Here is a 20,621-nt window from a genome sequence, read left to right on the forward strand (position 1 = left end):
GTACCAGTTCCATAAAGTTTTTTGATACTATTGCTTTGTAGTAAGGCTTGAAGTCACATAACATATTGTCTTCATTTCTCTCCTTTTTTTTTGGGTGGGGGATTAATTTGTAATGTGATTGTTCTTTTGTTGTACCATATAAATTTCAATATATTTTGTTAAGTTTCTTTGCAAATATCACTGTTATGTTGATGGGGAATGCACTAAATTTGTTTGATTTCAGCCAGGATAGTCATTTGAATTGTATTGATTCTCTGCATCATGAGCATGGAATATTCTTCCATCACCTATTTCACTAAGTCTTTTAATAACATCTTGCATTTCCTATTGTATAGGTCTGTTACCTCCTTTATTAGGTTAATTGTGAGCTATTTAATTATTTTTGAGGCAATAATAAGTGGAGTTATTTTCTTAATTTCTTTTGCTTCTTAATCATTATAAAAGAGCATAGAATTTTTTATGTTGATTTTATAACAGGACATGATGCTGTATTCATTTATTATTTTTAGTTACTTTTTGATGAAGTCTTTAGGATCTTCTATATATAATATCATATCACCTGCAAATCATTATTTCATTTTTATAGTTTTACTTCTTTTTTTCCCACTTGGATTCCCTTTATTCCTTGTGTCTGTCTGCTCGACTTTTTGAAATTTTATTGTGACATGTCTTTGACTGCTTAAACCTCTTCTGCATATTGCTTAACTTCTTTATCTCATTTCAATTACTGTACTATTTCTTGTTACAGTCGGGTAATTTATTGGAATATATATCTCTGTTTATCTAGTCTAGCCTCCAATATGCTCAAATATGTCTAACAGAGCAGTTATTATATGCTTTGAATTTTTAATTTTTTTTCTTTATCATTTTTATTTATTGATTTATTTTTGTAGGAGAACTGGGGTGTAAGCCAGAATTACTGGAAGTGAGAGGATTCATCAGAGACATGCGGGGAGCAGAATATAGGCAGATCAATTAAACTAAACTGCTTAGGGGAGTAGCAGATGAGACAGGAGAAGTCTGCTGCCTCATGTGTGGGTTAGCTTCCTGGTTGGGGATCAAACTCAGGCCTTAGTGGTGATAGCACTGAAACTTAACCACTAGGCCACCAGAAGGTCCCCTATGCTTTGAATTTTTAATTGTTTTTTTTTTTTTTCCTTTGTGGAAATTTGCTCAATGTAGTTATTTTGGTTAATTAGATTTTTTTTTTTTTTTTTTTACCCAGTGGCATGCCATTCATCATGTTTTCAATTCTTTTTAAATAAAATATCTAATAATGTTAGGTGATCTTTTCAAGTTTCTTTTGGGTTGTTCTATCACTTCTAGTTCTTGAGGATGGGATATTAATCCAACTCTTGATTGTATCTGCTGATTTTCCCTTATAAATAAATATTTATATTATTTGCAACATTTTCCCTGCAAGTTCATTTTGACACTTTCCAGATTAGCAACTTTTTTCTTAAATGGTAATTTCTTACTTAGAAAGTAACTCATTGGGGCCTCCCCGGTGGCGCAGCAGTTGAGCGCTAGGTTGCAAAGCTGCCCGCCACCTCTGCAGCGCCGGTTCAATCCCCGGCTGCTCCCTGGCCACCGGAGGTGGGTCCCACATGGCGCGCAGACCTCTCCTGCCGCCCGCTGCTCCCCTCAGCAGTGTACTTCGGTCCTTCTGCCTGCTCTGCTCCTTGCTCTGGCTCTGGTGAATTCTCTCACCCTCCTGCGCTTCTGACTGTACCCAGTGCTTGTATAAATAAATAAATCTTAAAAAAAAAAAAAAGATTTTAAAAAAAGAAAGTAACTCATTGTCTTATTCTAGCAACAAGTAGAGCTATACTACTGGAGACTCACTTCCAATTATAGACATACAAAAATATAGGATAGGCTATAACAACAGAACAGTTTTAAAAACATATCTGAGGGGAAAAAAGGGATTTTTTTCTGTAATTCCCTTTAGCTCTGAATTTCAAAAGTTTTGTGTTTTCAAGTTACCCAAATATTTCATCTCCATGTTGATTTATAAGTTAAAATTTTGTACTAGTTAGTAGGGTAAATTTGACTGTCAACCCTATGGGTGTGGCAGGCTAGAATTTCAATTTTTCAAGAGACTTATGAATTTGTTTTTCTAATTTCTCTTAACCCTGAAAAGAGCAAACTTCCTGCAACTTGTCAGGTTTTTTCTATGAGAGTCTTTTTACAGAATGGGCAGTCCTTCTACCATCAGTGCCAGTCACTCTCCCATGACTCTTGGGACCAAAGACCACTTTCCCATCAGTGAGTTGTCCACCAAGCATAGAACATGTAGCAAAGTCTGAACTACTCCACTTCATATCAGGCTGCTACTGAATTAGCTCTACTCTGACCAGGAGTTCACTTCATTTTGGCAACTGGGATTCCCTTTATCCCCCCACCCCCTCAGTTATCTTTTATATATTTTTATGCTATTACTACATATCCAGGATTTTTTTGTTGTGGCAAAAGATACAATAGTTAAGTGTTCCATGTCATTAGAACCACTAAGTGCTTTATTTTCTATGTAAGAAATCACTACTAAGGAGAAAAAAAATCACCAATCTATACTTACTTTTATGGATGTTTGCTAAAACATTGAATTTTGTTAATGAATAAAATCTGGATCTATATTCATGAATGTATTAAAATAGCATCTACACCTCCCATTAAGAAAAATATTCTCCATAACATCAGTCACTATTTACCTTTTGTGTCTTGATCTGTGGCCATGTTGCTTTAAATCTGTATTTCAGTAATGAAACGTTTCAAAATTAACATATGGAACTGCATTTTTACTAAACTATTTACTTCTCATTTCTTGTCTCAAGGTTTAGTTTAATATTATCCTTCACTTCAGCTACCATACTGTGTAGAAAATGCGTTCTCTTGCAGAGCCAAGGAAATGTAAAACAAAAATGACACACACACATGTCCCAAACGTATCCATCTGTTCATTCACCCTTCTGGAATTTAGGAATTTTTTCATATACTAGTATGGAGACTTTTCCCTGTTAAGGCTCATATATTTGATATTTTGTGGGACCTGGTAAATCCATAACATAGCATGAGATAAGTTCCAGGGAATAAGATAACATTTGTTATTTACAATTCATTCAATCCCCTTGACAATTGAGTGTTATTTTCACTCTAAAAGAAATGGTAAAATGAATGAGAATGAAAATTAAGTGCTGGGAGTTGGCAAAATAGGACCTTTATGTTGGTGAATATTGAACACAGGGAAAATGACAAGTGACAGCCAGTTCAGAGTTATATTTCATGGAAAGGTCCTTCATAGCCAAATATAGACAGAGGGGATTACTGCTCACTGAAATCCTGTTCTGAAATATTTCTTAAGATTTTTTTTAATGATCTTATTTTCCTAAAGCCGAAAGCCCAGAAACCTCACAGCAGTCCGATTCCTTGCACGATTCAAGTCCAGAACTCCTTCAGGTTAACGTTCTCCCCTTCACTTAGGTAAAAGTTGCATTTACTGAATCAACCCCAATTATAGCTTCAGTTGAGGTTGTGAGGTCAGGACAAACCGTCACATCATTCACAGAAGGAAAACATGAGTTTGGAAAATTTGATCTGCTGAATTTGTTTTCCCAAACCTGTGTAAGTAATTTATACAAAATCTACAGATAATGATGTGTTTCTGGTTCTATCTCATAATCATAAAGCCATAAAAACCACATAAAAGTAGATGCTAATATATGAGAAGTTTGGATTTCAAAATACTTTCTTAAGTATAGAACCAAGATTGAGGTGAAGCACTACCTCAAGAACTGGGAAATAATTTTGCCCTTGGAGAGTTACATAATAAATCATCCCACAAGGGAGTAGTGGCAGGAGAGTAAAGTCAACTTAAAGCACCTTAAGTGCCTTAATGTATTTGTGACATGTGGATAAATGAATGGCATGTAAATTGGTGTAAATTTGGCAATTCAAAAATAGCTAAATTTTTAATCATGACTCTAAATCTTGATCATGTAACATCACAGTAGTCCTAAAGAAATACTTACAATTTATGAAGTAATCTTATCAGTGTAATTTATAATGGAAAATAAAAAATAACCAAGGTTTAATGATATTCATGAAAGAATTATTAGTAGTATTCATTAACAAGTACTTGTAATTATTATTGCAAAATAATGTTACAAGGCCTCCCTGGTGTCGCAAGGGGTTAAGTTCCACACTATGAAGCAATCCACAGCCTCTGCAGCATGAGTTCGATCCCCGGCCAGGGAGCAACCCACATGGCACAGCAGACCTCTCCTGGCTCACCCGCTGCTCCCCTCAGCAGTGTACTTCTGTGAATCTGCCTGTTCTGTTCCCCACTCTGTCTCTGTTGAATCTTCTTACCCCCCACATCTCTGGCCTGTACCCCAGCTCTTGTATGAATAAATAAATAAATCTTAAAAAAAACAACAAAATAATGTTACAGAATAGTTAATGCAACACAGGGCAATTAATCAGTTAATGTTTTGTTTCCATTTTTGTCTTCAAGTGCTTCTTTAGACTTTTTAGGTATGGGGAATGAAAACCTATAAAAGGAAATTTAGGGAAACTCATGTTTTTTTGTTTGTTTGTTTTTCAGTCACTCAGCATATAACTTTCAAAACTTAGGACTTTTATTTTTTTAAAGATTTTATTTTATTTATACAAGAGCCGGGGTACGGGCCAGATGCGCAGGAGGGAGAGAAGATTCACCAGAGACAGAGTGGGGAATTAGAAGAGGCAGACTAATGAAATACACTGCTGCGGGGAGCAGCGGGCGAGACAGGAGTGGTCTGCTCACCATGTGAGTTGCTCCAAGGCTGGTGGGGATTGAACCAGCACTGCAGAGGCTGCGGACAGCTTCACAGCGCTGCGCTCAACCTCCTGCGCCACCAGGGAGGTCCATCAAAACTTAGGACTTGGTTTTAAGATAAAATTTGCCCTTTTGCTCTAATGTGCATTCTCCACATGTGAAAGGTCTGGAAATGTTGGTGGTTCTCAGTTCCTCATTCCCTAATCAATTTCCTCACTCTTTTCCCATTTTGTGAAAGGATCCCTTTAATCCTTTCAGGGATCTGGTGGAAGCTAGAGAAAAGAGGCAAGGGAAAGGAGCATAAAAGTTTAACTGATTTTATTAAGGCACAGTGCTCTGAGCACCTGGAGGACACTGAAGTGCTCTTTCTCTGGGTGACCTTTGATGACCTTTCTGGAGGTCCACGCTAGACTGATTTGATTGCATTTGCCTTGACTTTGCCACGTGTTCCTTCTTATCAACCACTCTCCTCACAACACCCAAAGTCCGAGACTCTGTGATTCCCTAGGAAACTCTCTTGGTCACTTTGTCCCCCCTTGAATCTGGGGCCACATCTGGCCATTTGGAAACATCCACCTTTCTTTTCTCTGAGGGGAAGCAGACCCAGCCTAGTGAATCTAGCCCATCTTAGCTTTAAAGATTTTCAAACAAAAGTCAGACATCAATGTGCTATGTCTCTCCGAACTAAGGAGAGAATACATATCAAATTAATTCCGACTGTTTATTGAAACTTCTCTTTTTCTTTTTTTTTTTCTTTTTTATACAAGCACTGGGTACAGTCAGAAGCGCGAGAGGGTGAGAGAATTCACCAGAGTCAGAGCGGGGAGCAGAGCAGGCAGACTGATGAAGTACACTGCTGAGGGGAGCAGCGGGCGGCAGGAAAGGTCTGTGTGCCATGTGGGACCCACACCCAGGAGCCAGGGATCAAACCAGCACTGCAGAGGCTGAGGGCAGCTTGGCAACCCAGTGCTCAACTGCTGCACCACTGGGGAGGCCCTGAAACTTCTTTTTTAACTGAGAACATGTTATAAAATGGGAAGCATTCTACTCCCCATGTTTTTCTTGTTGAGGAAGGGATTCGAACAGCCCTCTAATTGTTTTATTGAGTGAAACTTTTCTAGAACCTTTCCTAATCTCCATTTTGTCCCTTGATATGAAGGAGAGGTCTAAAAATCATGACACTATTTTAAAAAGATCACCTTGGCAATTTCTACCATGTGGAATGTATTGTTGTCAACTCCCTTTGTCTTTGCCATGTATTGTATCTCTATATCTCAATGAAAACTGTCTGCCACATGCAGGGACGTGAACAGCTGTTCACCAATAACTCTGGCCCCTTAGATAAGGCAATGCCAAACCTTTGGGGGAAACTTCATGTATTGAAACGGAATTCCTGAAGTTTAGTTTGTCTTTAGACAACTGAATTGTGAAAAAGATGAAAAAGATGATTTCTTGTGAGAAGTAAAAAGCAGAAATAGAATGGGAGGAGGGAAGAACATGCATGGCTGAGCACATGGCTTATGACCAAAGAATTGTAAGGAAAGGATTTCTAATATTCAGGGGTAATGGTCTTCACATCCTGAAGAGAAGTCAACAATCACTGAAAAATCTTGGTATGGATGATTTGTTGTTATTATCAAATCAAGGAAAGCACCTGACTTCCACATTCGAGTCTATGGCCAAAGGAAAATAAAAGAACAGCTGTAGGCTGAAGTGTGGAGAATGGAATTCAGAAGAAGCAGGAAGTCAGAGTCACAGGTGATTGTTAGAATGTGAGATCCTGGGAAGTTGCCAAAAAATTGAGGAAAGCAATGAAATGAAGGACCAAGTCATCTTATCTAGATAATAAGGAGCAGAGAGACCCAATCCACATCTGGCTTATACATGTAAGTACACATATTAAAATGTCTGGAAGATGTTAACCATGATTATTGGTATAAGGTGGGATTACAAGAGATCACTATTTTCTTCTCCTTTTATTTATTTTTTTTTACTTACATCTTTTCTTAGATTTCTACACTTTTTTTGCAATTAGAAAGAAGCAAATTTGTATTTAAAGGAAAGGTATGAATAAGAATCAGTTGAGTCAAGGAAGCAGGAATCATGGTTCTTACCCTGAATGCCCTTACCAAATAAAAAATAACAAATAATACATTTCAAAACTTATTTCCCTGGAAACTAAGAAAACTAGAGAGCACAATTGAACTGTAGCATTCAATAAGGAAAATGCTCCCTTTTAGTCCCTTTGCATCACATACCACCTTTCCCAGGAGATCCTTGTGACTTTTGTCCCCTAGAAACAGCACTGGGCATAATAATGAGACTAGTCCTTGGGTCCCTGTCTGTCAATTGCTCTCTGATTTTCAGAGAAACTTCTTCCATCTCAGAGTGATCAACATTCCCCCATTGACACATCCCTGGGGGATGGCTGGGCACGTGCCTCCCTGGTGGACTCCAAGGAACCAATCTCACACTCCTTTTCCAGCTCCTGAGTTCTTCATTCAAAGAAAGACATCAGGTTTAGCCTGTTTAGTCAATAATGTGCTGTCAGTTCACCCTTTTGTACTGCTCTCCACCAGCCAGTAAGAAGGAAAATTACACAGATTAATTTTGTCACTTAATCCACCCAATAATCTCTCAAAACAAGGCTTGTTATTTGCCTCTTTTCATAAAATATTTAAGCTTAGGTTCAAATGGGATAACTAGCCCACAGACATTGGGAGGTAACAAGAACAAAACTTTATTTTTCTAGTCTCGAGGTGACTATCTATTTTTCAAAATAAGACTGGAAAAGCATATGTTCTTTCTTCTCTATGAATAGCTGAAAGAAATCAAAATTATTTAACTTAGCACTTTTGATTGTTGCATTATCTAAAATGTATTTAAAGAATCTTTAGTTCCACATGAAGTTAATAAATAATAGGCAAGGAAGGAAAAAATAAAAATGAAAACAAAAAGAGGTCAAAGTTGCAAAGTGTAATACATTAAACCAAGTAAGATAAATGCATTGATTGTGGGAGTTCTCAGACTTTTCAACATGATATGTACAGCTCCAGAATTGTGCCCCAGGAAACTGTATTACCCTACCTAAGGTGAACATTGGGGAAGTTTTGAAATGGGAAATACATTTTTTCATGTCATGACATCTTTCTTGGTTAACATTATTACCAATACTATAACCATTTGGTGAAATGTTCAAATATATATGACAGACTCTGTAGGCAAACCTTTTTAGAGAAAATGAAAAGGGAAAACTATTTTATTGAAAATAAGTTTTCAAACAGTATTTTTTGAAAACTATTTGAAAATAGTTTTTTTAAGAAATCATTTGTAAGAGTTTGTGATATGTAGGGCCTCCCCTAGTGGCGCAGGCAGTTGAGCACAGTGCTGTGAGGCTGTCTTCAACATCTGTAGCGCGGGTTCTATCCTGGCCAGCTGGCAAGAATCCCACATGGCACAGCAGACCTCTCCTGTCTCGCCCTCTGCTCCCCTCAGCAGTGTATTTCAGTCAGTCTGCCTGTTCTGTTCCCCGCTCTGTCTCTGGTGAATCCTCTCACCCTCCTTCACGGCTGACCTGTATCCTGGTTCTTGTATGTATGAATAAATAAATCTTTAAAAAAAAAAAGAGTTTGTGATATGTAAATTCCAGAACTAATGATTCTAGTAAAAAATGGATGAGGTGCCTTCTAGATTTTGTGAGTGTCTGTGTATATTTGTGTGCATTTGTGTGCCTAAATATTGTGTAAACGTTTTAACACAGGGGACATAACAGCTTTTAATTTTTAAAATAGTTGTCATCTTTTTTTAAAAAAGATTTATTTATGCATGCAAGAACTGGGGTATGGGCCAGAGGTGCAGGGGGTGAGAGGAGTCACCAGAGACAGAGAGGAGAACAGAACAGGCAGATTGACTGAAATACACTGCTAAAGGGAGCCGCAGGTGAGACAGGAGAGGTCTGCTGCGCCATGTGAGCAGCTCCCTGGCCAGCCTGGCTTCATAGTGCTGTCCTTAACCCCTTGCACCACCAGGGAGACTCCAGTTGTCAACTTATTTTGTCCATGTTCTTAGAGAAATATGAAACTGGATAATAAAAAGGTGATACAAAAATTGTTCTTGAGACATGATCACTTTGAGATGAGGCATGGTAAAGGGAACAGATATAAAGGGAAAGATAAGTGCAAGAGGAAGATCAGAGTAGTAATTTCTCAGTAGAAAAAGTGGTTTTCATGGCCATGGTGAGAACACAGGAGTAATAGTGTTTCTTGACTCTCATTTTTAATTTTTAATTTAAAATAAATTACTAATTTTAAAATAGTTTTAGATTCACTAAGAGGTTTAGATTTTAAGGAGAGTTGCCATGTACCAGACCAATTTCTATTATAAACATCTTAGACTACAATGATACATTTGTCACCATTAATTAATGAATATTGACTTATTGTTAATAATAAGAGTCTACACTATACTCAAATTTCCTTACTATCTAATTAGTCTCCTTTTCCTGTTTCAAGATCCCGTGCTGGATACCACTTAAATTGTCCTATCTCCTTGGACTTCTCTTGACTAAGACAACTCCTTAGATATTCCTTGTTTTTGATAACTTTGACAACTTTGAAGAGTACTGGTCATGCATTTTGTAGAATGTCCCTCCTTTGGGATTTGTATGATAGTTTTCTCATGATTCAATGGTGATTAAGATTTTGAGAGAAGAAAACTGGATAGATAAAATACTGTCCTCATCTTGAAATCTGCCAAAGACAACTATGTGTGCACCAAAACCTGCTTTTATCTTTACCTGAGCACACAGCTGAATTACATTTTTTAACTCCCGGCATTTAGTAAGGCCATAAAGTTTTGGCCATAACAAACCTCTCATGGATTTTCCACATTACTTTCTCATTCCTCACCAGTTTAACTAATACAAAGGCTTCTGTGGAGTACTCTGAGACCCCAAGAAATGGCAGAAAAGATAGAAGAAAGGATCCTAGGTCAATGAGTGACTTTGTGGAACCGAGCCTCAAGAGACCTGCAGTGCACTATGATGTGAATGAAAAATTAACCTTTATTTCGCCATGCCCCTGGTTTGGGCATTGTAAGGAAAATATATAAATCTTCCCTAAATAATACAGAAATGATCTCTAAAATCTATGCTGGCTACAAGGCTGAGGAAATTTAGGTGGTTTTTTTTTGTTTTTTTTTTTTTTTTTTTTTTTGTAAGAGTAGCTTTCCCTTTATCTATTTGGCCACTTAAGATGTTTTTAAAAAAATATGTCAGTACTCTCAAAATAAGGAGAACCAATTTTCTGAGTACATTCTCTTTTAAAAGTACTTTACAGACTGGAAAGACTACTTGAAACAGCAGACCTCCAAATCATTTGTGATACTCTGTTCCAACTGAATGCAAAATCTATGCTGACAAGGGGTTGTTCCTGACTCTGTCCCACCTAGCACAGTCCCACCCTCATTTCCGCATATACATACATGCGATACCCAATAGAGGAACATTTGTGGTGAATACACAAAATGTTGGCACTCAAGGGAGGAAGCAGGAAGAATATTTGGAGATATATGGTAATGGATTCTTGGGTTAAAGCAGACAAATCTAGAAAGAAAGTCACTTTGTGTTTTCCCATACTGGATGATCACATTGCATCTTCCATGTCTCAGCTAGGTCATCCTCTGAAAATCTCCCACAGGAATTCCCATGGACAATGCTGTTACCTTCTTACAGTTAAAGAGAAATGACCTGATGTCACTATCCTCTGAAGGATTGAAACTGAAACATTCATTCATTTCTACTGAATTCTCCAAACCTGTGTATCACCTGAGGAGCACTTTCAAAGTTTTTGAATCACAAAGTTTGAAATAAGACCTGAGAATCTACATTTTAAAGATATTGCAAGAGGTAATGATTAACCAGGTTCAAAACCGTGCTCACCACTTTGAGTAATAGTCTACTCTTACTTAATTAAATCAATCACTAGAAGTTAGCATGTGTACACAGGCACACACACACAAGCACCATCAAACAGACACAAAATAAAAAAGCCTCTGTTCAATCTTCTATTAATTAATTTTCTTTTTAAGAAAATTAAGAACCTTCAGGCCTCCCTGGTGACACAAGGAGTTAAGCACAGCACTGTGAAGCTGTCCACAGCCTCTATAGCAGAGTTTGATCCCCGGTTGGCCAGGGAGATACCCATAGGGCACAGCAGACCTCTCCTGTCTCACCAGCTGCTCCCCCATCCCCCACAGCAGTGTATTTCAGTCAGTCTGCCTGTTCTGCTTCCCACTCTGTCTTTGTTGAAACCTCTCACCCCACCCACCCACACACCTCTGGCCTGTACCCCAGTTCTTGTATACATAAATAAATAAATCTTTAAAAAAGAAAGAAAATTGAGAACCTCATAATTGAACTCTACCTCTGTTGCACTGTTCCCCTTTTCATTCCTGATTCTTTCAAAGACCATCAGACTATTGTAGAGGAAACATCTTTATTGTTAGTAATTTATATCCATATCTCATGCCTACAATTGCATTTCACCTTTAATTAAAAAGGTTCTGTCTGCATAATGCTTCTTTTTTGTTTGTTTTAAACATATAATGTTCTGTACTTTATTGGAAAATGAATAGATTTCCAGGATGTGCTACATACCAACTAATCATATGCTGTACACTCTCATCTGACTATTCTCAAATTCTCAATTGTCTGCTATATTCCTCCATCTACCAGTAAGATTGATTTACTAATAACAAGAAAAAAGGCAGTCAGAAAGTTTAATAAAAAACTATTAGGGATTCTGTGCCACCATGAAATTCTCCCTGGTTTCTTTTTTTCTTGTTTAATAAACCATCTCCTTACTAATCAGTTCAAACTGATTCCTTGCATTAATGCCAAGTTTGCATTTCCCTCAGTGGTCATCAACTCTAGCCTGGCAATCACATCCTCGAGTTTTCTCAATAGCTTGGAAAACACAGGAACTCAGTGGGAAAGGCTTGGGTCCTTATATAGTTTTCAGCTCCCTTTACCAATACTTATTATGGTTTTCCACTTTGAAAATTTTGCCAATTGGGAGGGGGCGGAGCAACATGGCGGCGAGGAGACGCTGCGAGTAAGATCTCCCATTAAAAAAAGTGAATAGGGAGGAAAAGCGGCAGGTCCCAGTGAGAAGTGGGACACGGAAGATAAACGGGTGACGCCAGCGAACTGCCCAAAGAAGAAAGTGGCCATAAAAGAGGACCAGAAGGGAGGGAAGCGCAGAACCCTGCTCCCCTCCCCCGCCCACAGAGGCGGCACTCTCCGACCGGCAGAGAGGAGGAAACAACAAACCAAAACGGCCCACAAGAACAAACGACACAGCAAGCGGAAAGGAACTATTGCAGCCACCACACCCCGTGAACGGGAGCTGAGGCGAACCCTGCAGGATTCGCCGCGGCGGTGAGCGAACGGCTCCGGGCGCCATTAGAGAAGAACAAAGACCCCGGGAGACGCGCACACAGCCCGGGCTGCCGGTAAGCTGGCGCGGGAACACGGCGCGCTCGGGGAGCTTGAAAAGCAAGTGCAGACCTGGATCGCGGCTGCCCAGGTCCCCGCGCCTGCGACCTAGGCTTGCGGGGAGACGACCTAGGCTTGCGGGGAGACGCGCGGAGGTCCTCACTGAGGTGAAGGTCCCTCCCTGAGTGAGCAGGAACCAGGCGCCCAGGCACGGGAGCTGCGCAAAAGGCGCCATTCCCGCGCCACTGAACTGGGCTACAGCCCGCGTCCTGGAACTGAGGGCTTTGAACTGAGACCCGGGCACGAAAATTCGGGGCGTGGGTTCTCCACGACGGTGGGGCACAAGGCAGACACAGCACCCCAAAGCTGTTGAGGTGTACCCTACCATTCCCGCTCTGTTCTCTGTCCCACGGGGTGGGGGGAGGCGAAAAACAGCCCCCCAAGGACAATAGGAGAGATCTCTGGCGCCACCTAGCGACCAGGAAAAAAAAAGTCACTAACACCCTATAAAACAGGACATTTCTTAAGACTGCTTGAAAAGGGCAGAAGGTTTCTGGAGGACCCAGTGGCCAGCCGGGAAGTTATTCCACGCCAGGCCCCTTCCGACCAGCAGTCTGAGCCCACAGAGGGAGCAGGCACCCACGTCCGGGGCAGACCGGGTGCGCAGAAGAGTGTGCCTGAAACCGGAGGCGCAGGGACTGCATCCCGCTTCGCCATTTGAGAACAGGGACATTTCTTCAGTAAAAACTGCCTAAAACCAGCAGAAAGCTCCCCCAGAAGACAGAGATGGCTCCTGGAAGAGCCAGAGGGGAGCGGAGAAGTTCACCCAAGATGTCAGTCAGTCCGAGCAACACAGTGTCCCAACGCATACGACAAATTAGAAAACAGACAGTAGGGAGTAGAAGAACCACACGCAACCTAAAAACTCCTCAGGAAAGAAGCACACCACAAAAAGAAAACCACTCCCCAGATTGCAACGACAGCAACTTGGAAGAACTTCTGAGCCTTCCAGAAAGAGAATTTAAAATTGCCATGATTAAAAAAGTGATAGATCAGAAGAAGGAAATTGAGTCCCTAAAGAGGGAAGTAAGAGAAATGCAGGAGATCAAAGAATTAATGGAGGAACTAAAGAACTCTGGGAAAAGCAATGAAAGCAGAATAGATGAAATGGAAGAACGAATAAGTAATCTTGAAGACACAGAAATAAAAAGAACCAAAACAGAAAAGGAAAGAGAAGTACGAAGGAAAAGAATGAAGAAAGACTTCGGGAACTATCTGACTCCATGAGGAAAGGAAATATAAGAGTTATAGGAATTCCAGAAGGAGAGGAGAGAGATGTAGGAACAGAGAAAATATTCATGGATATAATTGAAGAGAACTTCCCAAATGAGAAGAAGGAGCTGAAAATTGATATACAAGAAGCAAGAAGAACACCAAACTTCCACGACGAAAGGAAAAACACAGCAAGACACATAATAGTAAAGCTCCCAAGAATCCAGGACAAGGAAAAATAATGAAGCTGACAAGAGGAAGAAACAGATAACATTCAAAGGAAAACCAATCAGGCTGACATCAGACTTCTCTGAAGAAAACACTACGGGCAAGGAGAGAGTGGAGGGACATAGTCAACAGACTCCAAGAAAACAGATGCCAACCAAGAATACTCTATCCCGCAAAGCTCTCTTTCCTCCATGAAGAAAGAATATGGACCTTCCCAGACAAAGAGAAACTCCGGAATTTCATTGCGACTAAACCCCCACTCCAAAAAATACTACAAGGAATCCTAAAGCCAGAACCTCAGAGGGACGAATAACAACGAAAGAAAGACCAAAAAAAAAAAAGTTATTAAAAGAATAAATAAATAAAATCAAAGGAAAGACAAACATAATGGCAAATACAGATGCTAACATATCAATATTAACTCTAAATGTAAATGGACTAAACTCTTCAATAAAAAGACACAGAGTTGCAGCCTGGATTAAGAAACAAACCCAACCTTTTGCTGTCTCCAGGAAACACATTTAGCTACAAAAGATAAAAATAGGCTCAAAGTCAAAGGATGGAAAACAATCCTACAAGCAAATGGGCCAAAAAAGAAAGCAGGAACAGCTATACTTATATCAGATAAAACAGACTTCAAACTCAAAAAAATAAAAAGAGACCCCAATGGTCACTACATTATGATTAAGGGGACAATACTTCAAGAAGAAATAACACTCATTAACATATACTCACCAAACGAAAGAGCACCAAAATATATCAGACAACTGTTGTCCTCTCTGAAAACAGACATCAGAGAAAACACATATGTAGTGGGAGACTTCAACACACCACTATCAACAATGGATAGATCAACAAGACAAAAAATAAGTAAAGAAACTAAAGCTCTAAATAAGGACCTAGAGCATTTGGGCTTAACAGACATCTATAGAACACTAAACCCAAAAAAAACGGAGTACACATTTTTCTCAAGCGCACACGGATCATTCTCCAGGATCGATCACATACTGGGGCACAAGACAAACATCAACAGATACACCAAGATTGAAATCATACCAACCATCTTTTCTGACCACGAAGGCATCAAACTAGAAATAAATCATAAAAAGAAGGCAAGGAACTATCCTACCTCATGGAGACTAAAAGCCACACTACTGGAAGACCACTGGACTAACGAGGAGATCAAAGAAGAAATTAAAAAATTCTTTGAATTGAATGACAAGGAGGACACCAATATCCTAAATGTATGGGATGCAGCAAAAGCAGTAATAAGAGGAAAATATATAGCAATAGAAGCTCACATCAAAAAACAAGAAAGAACTCAAAGAAACAACCTAATCTCGAAGCTCAAAGATCTAGAAAAAGAACAACAAAAAACCCCAGAACCAGTAGAAGAAAGAAATAATAAAACCAAAGCAGAAATAAATGAAATTGAAACTAAAAAAACAATCCAAAAGATCAATGAAACCAAGAGCTGGTTCTTTGAAAAAATAAATAAAATAGACAAACCCCTAGCCAGGCTCACAAAGGAAAAAAGGGAGAAAGCACAAATACACAGGATCATAAATGAAAGAGGAGTAATCACAACGGACACAGCAGAAATCAAAAGAATAATCAGTAACTACTATGAACAGTTATATGGAAACAAGTTCAACAATCTAGAGGAGATGGACAAATTCCTACAACTCTACAATCACCCAAAGCTAGATAAAGAAGAAATAGAACACCTAAACAGACCAATTACAAGCAGTGAAATTGAAATGGTAATTAAAACCTCCCCAAAAACAAAAGCCCAGGACCTGATGGATTTACAAATGAATTCTACCAAACATTCAGAGACGAATTAGTGCCTATCCTTCACAAACTCTTCCAAAAAATTGAGAAGGAAGGGACAATACCAAACACGTTCTATGAAGCCAATATTACACTAATACCAAAACCGAATAAGGACAACACAAAAAAGGAAAACTATAGGCCAATCTCCCTAATGAACACTGATGCAAAAATCCTCAATAAAATTTTAGCTATCAGAATCCAACAATGTATCCATAAGATAATTCACCACGACCAAGTTGGATTCATTCCAGGGGCACAAGGATGGTTTAACATCCGAAAATCAATCAACGTTATCCAACACATCAACAAAAAGAAATATAAAAACCATATGATAATATCAATAGATGCTGAGAAAGCTTTCGACAAAGTGCAACACCCATTCATGATAAAAGCCCTTGAAATTCTTGGGATACAAGGAACATACCTCAACATCATAAAGGCCATCTATGACAAGCCAACAGCCAGTATCATTCTCAATGGTGAAAAGCTGAAAGCAATTCCATTAAGATCTGGAACAAGACAAGGATGTCCACTCTCACCACTGCTTTTCAATATAATACTGGAAGTCCTAGCCAGAGCAATAAGACAAGAGAAAGACATACAAGGAATCCAAATAGGAAAAGAAGAAGTCAAACTATCACTATTTGCAGACGATATGATAATATACATAGAGAACCCCAAAATCTCCACAGAAAAACTAATTCAACTCATCAATCAATTCAGTAAAGTGGCAGGATACAAAATCAACACGCAAAAGTCAGTAGCCTTCCTATACACAAACAATAAATCTGAAGAAGAAGAAATCAAAAAAACCACCCCTTTTATTATCGAAACAAAAAAAATCAAATATTTGGGAATAAATCTAACAAAAGAGGTAAAGGACCTATACAAAGAAAACTATAAAACACTGTTAAAAGAAATAGAAGAAGACACAAAGAAATGGAAAGACATCCCCTGCTCATGGATTGGAAGAATAAACATTATTAAAATGGCCATCCTACCAAAAGCAATATATAGATTCAATGCTATTCCAATCAAAATCTCAATGGCATTCTTCAAAGAAATAGAACAATTATTGATGAAATTCATATGGAATCACCAAAAACCCCGAATAGCCAAAGCTCTCCTGAAAAAAAAAGAAGGAAATGGAGGCATCACACTCCCAGACTTCAAACTCTACTACAAAGCCATAATCATCAAAACTGCATGGTATTGGAACAAGAACAGACATACAGACCAATGGAATCGAATAGAAAATCCAGAAATAAACCCACAGATTTATGGTCAACTAATCTTTGACAAAGGAGCAAAGACTATGCATTGGAGCAAAGAAAGTTTGTTCAATAAATGGTGCTGGGAAAACTGGGTCGCTACATGCAAAAGAATGAAGCTTGACCACTACCTCACACCATACACAAAAATCAACTCAAAATGGATTAAAGAACTAGACATAAGACCTGAAACCATAAAATACATAGAAGGAAATATAGGCGAAACACTACGGGATTTGCACATCAAAGACATCTTTACAAGACACATCACCCAAAGCAGTGATAGTGAAGAGAAAGATAAACAGCTGGGACTACATCAAATTAAAGAGCTTCTGCACAGCAAAAGAGACAATAACAAAAACAAAGAGAAACCCCACCAACTGGGAGAACATTTTTGCACCCAACACTAATGATAAAGGACTGATCACAAAAATCTGCAAAGAGCTGATGAGACTCAGCAACAACAAAGAAAATAATCCAGTCAAAAAATGGGCAGAAGAGCTAAAAAGAAACTTCTCTGAAGAGGAAATGCAAATGGCCAACAGACATATGAAAAAATGTTCAACATCACTTGTAATCAGGGAAATGCAAATCAAAACTACCATGAGATACCATCTCACACCAGTGAGAATGGCACATATTAAAAAACTAGCAACAACAAATGTTGGCGAGGATGTGGAGAAAAGGAACTCTTGTGCACTGTTGGTGGGAGTGCAAACTGGTCCAACCACTATGGAGAGCTGTGTGGAGATTTCTGGACCTACTAAACATAGGGCTTCCATATGATCCAGCAATTCCACTCCTAGGTATTTACCCAAAGGACACAGAAACATCAATTCCAAAGAGCACCTGCACTCCTATGTTTATAGCAGCACTGTTTACAATAGCTAAGCTTTGGAAACAACCCAAATGCCCAAAATAGATGACTGGATCAAGAAGATGTGGTACATATATACCATGGAATATTACTCAGCATTCAAAAAGATAAACACATGCAATTTGCAGCAACATGGATGGCACTGGAAGGGATCATGCTCAGCGAAAATAAGCAAAAAGAAAAAGAAAAATACCGAATGGTCTCACTCATAGCAGGAATCTAGAAAACTTAAATAAGGGACCAGGAAAATAATAAAGAAAGTGAAAATCAAAATCAACAAAAACTATGAACCAGAGACACTTTTTGGGGGGGTGGGGGAGCGGGAGGGAAGGATTGGGGTCAGAATGGGGCGTTTGCAATTGTATGGGGGAATATAAAATAAAATTTAATATTAAAAAAAAAAAAAAAAAAAAAAAAAAAAAGAAAATTTTGCCAATTGACTGAAAGATGAAAGTAAAAGGAAAACCTGTCTCATTACTCACATATGACAAAAGATTAGAGGGATGTAGTGCATTGGTGAAGGAAATTCTACGGGGACTACACCTGATGGGGTGAAGGGAAGCAAATATTGTTTAAAAATGAACAATGATGTAAAAAACTTAAAAAATTAAAAATTAAAAAAAGAAAAAAGATTAGATTGGAGGGATGAATGAATTGTGAAAATACTTAAATTTGATATTTTTATTTATTTTTTATTTTACTTCTTTTTTATTTTTTTTATTTTTATATTCCCCATACAATTGCAACCCCCTTATTTTGACTCCAATCCCTCGTTTTCCCACCCTCCCACCATAGTATGTCTCTGGTTCATAGTTGTTTGCTGGTTTTGATTTTTTCTTTCATATAGTTATTCTTTATCTTGGTCCCTTATTTAGGTTTTCTAGATTCCTGCTATGAGTGAGACCATCTGGTATTTTTTGTTTTCTTTCTGGCTTATTTTGCTGAGCATGATCACTTCCAGCTCCATCTAAGGTGCTGCAAATTGCATGTGTTTATCTTTTTTGAATGCTGAGTAATATTCCATGGTGTATATGTACCACATCTTCTTGATCCACTCATCTATTTTTGGGCATTTGGGTTGTTTCCATAGCTTAGCTATTGTGAATTGTGCTGCTATAAACATAGGAGTGCAGGTGCCCTTTGGAATTAATGTTTCTGTGTCCTTTGGGTAAATACCTAGGAGTGGAATTGCTGGATCATGTGGAAGCTCTATCTTTAGTAGGTTGAGGAATCTCCACACAGCTTTCCATAGTGGTTGGACCAGTTTTCACTCCCACCAGCACCGCAGGAGAGTTCCTTTTTCTCCACATCTTCACCAACATTTGTTGTTGCTAGCTTTTTTTTTTAATATGTGCCATTCTCACTGGTGTAAGATGATATATCATTATAGTTTTGATTTGCATTTCCCTGATTACAAGTATGTTGAACATTTTTTCATATGCCTGTTAAAATTTCAATGTCATTCTTCAAAGAAATAGAAAAAATATTGATGAAATTCATATGGAGCCACCAAAAACCCCGAATAGTCAAAACCCTCCTGAAAAAAAGAGAAGGGAATGGAGGCATCACTTTCCCAGATTTCAAACTATACTACAAAGTCATAATAATCAAAACTGCATGGTATTGGAACAAGAACAGACACACAGACCAATGGAACCAAATAGAAAACCCAGAAATAAACCCACAGATTTATGGTCAACTAATCTTTCACAAAGGAGCAAAGAATACGCACTGGAGCAAAGAAATTTTGTTCAATAAATGGTGCTGGGGAAACTGGGTCACTACATGCAAAAGAATGAAGCTTGACTACTACCTCACACCCTGCACAAAAAGCAACTCAAAATGGATTAAAGAACTAGACATAAGACCTGAAACCATAAAATATATAGAAGAAAATATAGGTGAAAAACTACATGGCATGCACCTCAAAGACATCTTTACAGACACATCACCCAAAGGAGTGATAGTGAAGGCAAAGATAAACAGCTGGGACTACATCAAATTAAAGAGCTTCTATACAGCAAAAGAGACAATAACCAAAACAAAGAGAAACCCCACTGACTGGGAGAAAATTTTTGCACACAACACTAATGATAAAGGACTGATCACAAAAATCTACAAATAGCTGATGAGACTCAACAAAAACAAAGAAAATAATCCAGTCAAAAAATGGTCAGAAGAGCTAAAAAGAAACTTCTCCAAAGAAGAAATGCAAATGGCCAGCAGGCATATGAAAAAATGTTTATTTATTTTTAATTGAGATAATATTTGGATACCCCCATCTGGTATTATCACTACAGTGTACTCTCCACCAAATCACCCATTTTCCACTACCACAGACAATTGTGCTTCCTTCCCTCTTTGTTCTGACTGCCTCCACCCCAACTCCCTTGCTTGGTGCTTCAGTTCTACAGTCAGCTATCAAGGGTTAGATTTTAAGCTTGTCTTTATCTGACTGTTAGTTTAGTTTAGTTATTTATATCCCACATATTAGTGACAGTAACTAATATATGTAAAGATCAAACTTTTATTAAAGGGACACTCCATCAAAATATTTGGCATATTAAATATTTGTCACTTCAAATACAGTCATGTGTGTGTGCACACACACAAATGTACTCATATTTAGCCACTTAAATTTTTTTGTGAATATTTAAATTCATCGGAGGGTGAAGAGATAATGGAAATGGATCGCACACACCTTTCATCCATTTTGCCCCAATGACTCCCTGTTATGTAATAATATTTAAACCGGGAAGTCAACATTGGTACATGCATTATTATACACACTTTATAAAATCTTATTATCTGCTTCTTCAGCAGTGT

Source organism: Talpa occidentalis, unplaced genomic scaffold (genome assembly GCF_014898055.3).
Source record: "Talpa occidentalis isolate TD23 unplaced genomic scaffold, MPIMG_talOcc4v2.1, whole genome shotgun sequence".
Lineage (NCBI taxonomy): Eukaryota > Metazoa > Chordata > Mammalia > Eulipotyphla > Talpidae > Talpa > Talpa occidentalis.